A 5,895-nucleotide genomic window follows, 5' to 3' on the forward strand; every position below is an offset into this window, starting at 1 on the left:
TGCCTTGCATGGCAAATGGCAACATGGAGAGGGCCCCGTACCCCAAAAAAAAAAAAAAAAAAACAAAACTGGTTGGAAAGCAAGTAAAATCTTTACATCCAAAAAACAAAACAAAATAAAACAAAACAAATATTGCCTTGCATGGCAAATGGCAACATGTTCTGAAATTCCTCCTCACCTCTTCCCCCTTCTCCGCAAAGTCTTCCGAATCACAGCACAGCACGGGAACCTCTCTCTCACTCTCTTTCTCTCTTCCCTTCTTTTTCTCACCTGCTTACTTCTCCTTATCAAAAAACATCTCAAAACTCAATCCAAGCTAGGCCTAGTCTTTGTGCCCTTCTTCCTGCCTCTCCTGTATATTCTTTTATCCCTTAGTAGCTTCTGTCCATACTAACATCACTCGTCTTCCTAGGATTCTTTCCATTCTTTTTTTTTTTTTTTTTTTTGTGGTATGCGGGCCTCCCTCTGCTATGGCCTCTCCCGTTGCGGAGGACAGGCTCCGGACGCGCAGGCTCAGCGGCCATGGCTCACGGGCCCAGCCGCTCCGCGGCATGTGGGATCCTCCCAGACCGGGGCGCGAACTCGGTTCCCCTGCATCGGCAGGCGGACGCGCAACCGCTGCGCCACCAGGGAAGCCCTCCATTCTTTTCTATACTCATTGCTGCTTTAGCCCAACAGAAGGTCAGATGTGACAGGCAGACCCAAGCAACAAATGAACTTTTCTCTTCCAAGGCCAGTGGACGGGTCAAGATTATGCATACATACATGTACTTTCTCCTTGTCACAATATGATACTCACTGTCTTCAATGCTTCTTTTACTTGTAAATTCATCATGGGCATATCTGCTCATCAGGATATAGTATCCTGACTCATTTTTTTTAAAAGGACATAGGATTCTACAGTGTTAAGAAGGCATGTAACCAGTCCCTGCTGATAAATACATAGGTTTTTTTCTGGCTTTTTGCTATCACGAGAATGCTGCAATGAATAAGCCATGTAAACGCATCTCTTTCACAGGAGGAAGTGTGGATGTGCTCTTGACAGCCATGGATTTGTGTCTCTCTGGCTTAGCTTTATATAATATAGAACAATAATGACAAATGCACATTTTTAAAATCTGAATGAATGAATGAAAGAAAAAGTTAGCAAATAACTGTGAGTGTGAAAATAAACCACAATCAAGGTAAATGATGTAGTAGTTGGACTTGTGTTACAGGATTTAACCTCTACTTAGCCACTCCTGAAATCAACTTTCCTCACCTGTAAAATGGGGAAATATTTCAAAAATCTGTTGAAGGATTAGACGAGATAGTATCGAAAAGGTGCCTAACCCAGGGGAAAGTAAGCTATTATTGGACTAAAATCACGCACGCATGTAAATCTTTTAAATGAGGAGAGTGTGGGTGCTGTGAACTTTTTGCGGACAGGGAAAGTCACCAGCAGTATTTGAGAGCCACAGGGCAGAAGAGGGTCTTAAACCCTGGAGGGTGTCTTCAGGACTCCAGTATTTTGCATAGTATTCATAGCACCATTGCGGGCCTCCTTATCTGCCTTGACCTTCCAATGACAATTAATTAATTTTGCAAGTACATATTTTCTTGTTCCTAAAAAACCCTACAATGACAGCTACGTAAGCCCTCTAAGCCTTACAGACTTTATACGCCATCCTAAGCAAAAGGTACTTATTAAACAATTGCTTACACACTAGGTGAGATCCAAAGAAAGCCAGTGTGTTCCTGACCCTGGGACGTACCAAAAGGGGTAACTAAATACAGTAGAAAGATCTTTGGAAACACATAGTCCTGAGTTTAAAGCCCAGCATTCATTCATTCATTCATTCAACACAATTTAAGTGGTTTGAATGCCAAGCACTGTGTTAAACTGTGGGTGAACAAATCTCCCACTTTGTCACTTAAGAGATATTGAAACCTTATCAAATGATTTAGCTTCTCTTTATCTAGGGTACAATGCCACCTTATAAGCTTTTCATAAAGGTAACAAATGTAAAGTGCACAGCAGTGTTTAGTAAACGTTGTTTTCTTCCCACTTGTTCCTAAGGGCTGAAGATTCACGACAAGCCACAAACATATTAACACACTCACAGAATGTAATGAAGAAAGCATTAACCCAAAGGAGAACAAAGAGCAGAATAGCTACATCAGAATCAAGTCAGGGAATTTCAGAGATCCTGGGGCCTAGAACAGGCACAGAATAGATACTCCAAAAGTGTCTATTGAGTGGATATATTAATCAAGAATTGAAATAACGAGAGTCCCGCATTTGACCAGAGGCGACATAGCACACTGGGAGGAGTCTAGTCACAAAAAATGAGGAGACTTGGGTTCGAGTCTACAAATTCTGGTCCATCAGCCATGGTTTCTTGGGCAAATCATGATTTTCTCCAGCCTGAGTCTTCTCATCTGGGAAGCTAGAAGGTTGCGCTACATCCTTTCTAAGGTACCAGTAATTCCAGGTAAAAATACTTGTTAAAGCTTCAGGTCACCACTTTGTAGTTTATTGGCCCAGTCTTGAACTGCATGTAGTTTCCTCCAGTCTTCCATCATCTTCCAGAGACAGTTTGAAGGGTCTAGTTACATGGACTTATCAATATAGCTCTGTTGTATTTTCTACTCGAAAGTATCATAACATATAGACTAGCAAGTTAAGAAATACATATCACTGCCCCCCAAAAAATCCATTTTAAAATCTAAAGACTAAAAATTAACCAGTCACTTCATGTTTTTAGCAAACACACTTACCATTGTGTGGGGCTTTATTGTCCCCCCTGGTGAATAGAAGCCTTTAAAAATGTATAAGCCTAGAACTGAATACCGTGTCAAATCTATTGGCACTGCATGTTTAAACACCTGCATCTCATCATCAGCCCTTCATAATATTGTTAAACAATAATTATACTTATGATGAGTAATGAACCCAAATATATTCTTCCTTGAGATGTACTCGTTCTTGTGTTATAAGTAACCCATTAGTAGAATATGAAAGCTACTCAGGTAAAACTGGATTCATAAATAAATCCACATAATGCTCAATAAAGTTTTTAAGTGATTAAAATAAGCTGTAATGATGTCACCTTCTTTACTAGAGAATTCTGGCCTTATTTTTCTGAGGATGATGGATTTCAACATTTTTGTTTACCAGAGTTCTAAATTTCACTTGCCTAATCAGATTTAAACCAAAAAAAAAACAAAAAACAAAACAGTTTTACTTTGAAAACTGACCAAGTTTAGCTTGATTTTTTTCATATCTGAAGTGAAAATGACAACTTGAGATAAATGCTAAGCTTGACTTTGTTTAAAACCAACAACATTTGCTGATGGATTTAGAGAGAACCTCAGAGGAAATAATTCACCTACTTCTGAAACCAGAAAGATGACAGCATGCCAATCACCGTGATCAAAAAGGACCAGCCTCGTGAAAAACAGAGATTCAAATATAAAGTGCATTTGTCAGAAGAAATGTTAGTAAAAGCTAACGTATGTAGCAGGCTTTCCATGCATACCAGGCACAGTGCTAGGAATTTGACATTGAACTCACATAATTCCCATAATAACCTTATGAGGTTGGTGCTATTATTTCCCCATCTTGCAGATGAGGAAGCTGAGGCATAGAAAGATGAGATGTATCTCCCAAAGTCACAGGCCAAAAAGAAGCAAAGCCAAGATTTGAACTCAGGATGTCTGCCCCCAGGGTCTGTCTGTATAATCACTGTCCTTAAGCGTTTATTCAGTTTGCCACCCACTCAAGCCACAGCCATCTGAAAGCAGGTACCAGGATTCTCAGCATCACATTTCTACGTAACCTGGAATATAGTCAAGAATTTGGTGGGAATTCCAAACTCTTCTCTAGAGCTGAAGTGATCTCTTGGAACTCCATCTTGTCCTGAGCCCAGGTTATCTCTGGCTTATTGACATGGACTTACCCATCCTTTCTCAATATTCTAAGCCCTGAAACTCATCTGATCAATGTCACATCCACCATAGAAAAGGAGTCTACTCAAACCCTGGCTACGTGCTCAAAGTCCCTGCCACTTACAACCTTCCTGAACTTGTCATGAACATGAGCCTTTGATCCTTAGGCATAAAGTTTATCACAAAAGAAGGTTAGCATGATCCAAAATATAGCAACCACTCCTGCAGCGTGGGGTTGCTTAAAAGACACAGAATTAGGCTGAAGTCACACCCACTCTTTTCAGCTGTCTTTGCTTCAGCTGTCATGAAGTGAACCAGCTTTGAAGTGGGTTGAACATCCACACACATGCTGGAGTTTTGAGCGAGCCTCCAGGTGTTAGATCCGGGAGGGAGTCCCGAGAACCATGCTGGGCTGCCCAGGTACCCCTCCTACAGAACCTGATCTCCTGGGGGAAATCCTCACCTGCTAGCTCTTCTTTCACATCTAAGAAGTCAGCTGGAATGGTCCTGGTAAACTTAAGTCACATCCAGCCACTCACAGCCCTCCAGTGGCTCTGCACCTCATTCAGAGTACCCTCCTCAAGGGCTTCCTGGTAGACTGAACAGAGTCTGGGACTGCTCCCCATAAATGCTTTGACCAATTCAGGACATTTTTGAGCATGAAAGGGGAGCCTACTAATAATTATTCTGGAACCACAATAGGGTAAATCTGGACTGTCCTAGGCAAATAGGGATGTCCTTATTCCCTCTTGTACTTCATCTACTACTCACTCTACTCCAGCCCCTCTGCTACTCCTTTAATATTCCAGGCCTGTTACTGTCTCAGGACATTTGCACTTGCTGTTCCCTTTGCCTGGAACATGGTTGCTCTAATATCTTCATGACTTGGTCCTTCATCTCCTTCACCTCTTTACTAAATATTATTTTTAGCATCCCAGGACCACCATATTTTAAAAGTGACCTCCCTTGACTCTGCACACACACTCTTAGCCCACTTCGGTTCTTTACCGTACATCAAACTATCATAAGGTCTCTTTATTTATTTTGTGTGTTGTCTATCCTCCCCAGGGTCTTCACAGACAATTGTGCAGGTTGGCCTCAAGCTCGAATTACTTGAGAAGCATTACTTGTCAAGCCTTACATAAGGGCTTGGGTTCATCAGCCTGGAGAAAGCATACACTTCCATGCACAGTGGACACCACTGTGTCCATATATACAAAGGCTCCACATATCCTAGCAGTGGCCCTGGTCTCTCCCCACTTACAGAAGAGATTGTGCTCACCTTCGCACCTCCAGACAAAATACCCCACAGCCCTGAACTGTACAGCACAGCACAGCACAATGGATGGGTTACGGGGTGGGGGACAGAATTAAGAAGCGGGGTTGGGAAGACTACTGCAGACTGCCTTTTCCCTCTGTGTTTCAGAGTGGAGAATGAGATTAAGCTGTACGTGAAATATCATATCAGTGCCACATCCACCACGACTGTTCTGCATCCCAAGATGTATCTTCTCAGGATCTACCTGCTCCTGAGGAGGAAGCCCAGAGGACAGAAGAGAATGGATCTCTCCCTTCTAAAAGTCCCAAGTGAATTCCTGCTTTATATTCTCTTTCCTACATACTTCTTTTTGAGGGCTTGGAAGCATTTGATGTCTTGCTTCTGAACTTTCTTAACTTAATTGTCCAAAGACCTGTTTACCAGCTCCATCCTTTCTCTTTCAAGGAATGAAAAACGAGAAGCAAGAAGAATTACAGTCCTGTAGCCTGTGGAACAAAAACTACATTCACAGAAAGATAGACAAGATGAAAAGGCAGAGGGCTATGTACCAGATGAAGGAACAAGATAAAACCCCAGAAAAACAACTAAATGAAGTGGAGATAAGCAACCTTCCAGAAAAAGAATTGAGAATAATGATAGTGAAGATGATCCAGGACCTCAGAAAAAGAATGGAGGCAAAGATCGAG

The sequence above is a fragment of the Physeter macrocephalus genome, chromosome 6, assembly GCF_002837175.3.
Source record: "Physeter macrocephalus isolate SW-GA chromosome 6, ASM283717v5, whole genome shotgun sequence".
NCBI lineage: Eukaryota > Metazoa > Chordata > Mammalia > Artiodactyla > Physeteridae > Physeter > Physeter macrocephalus.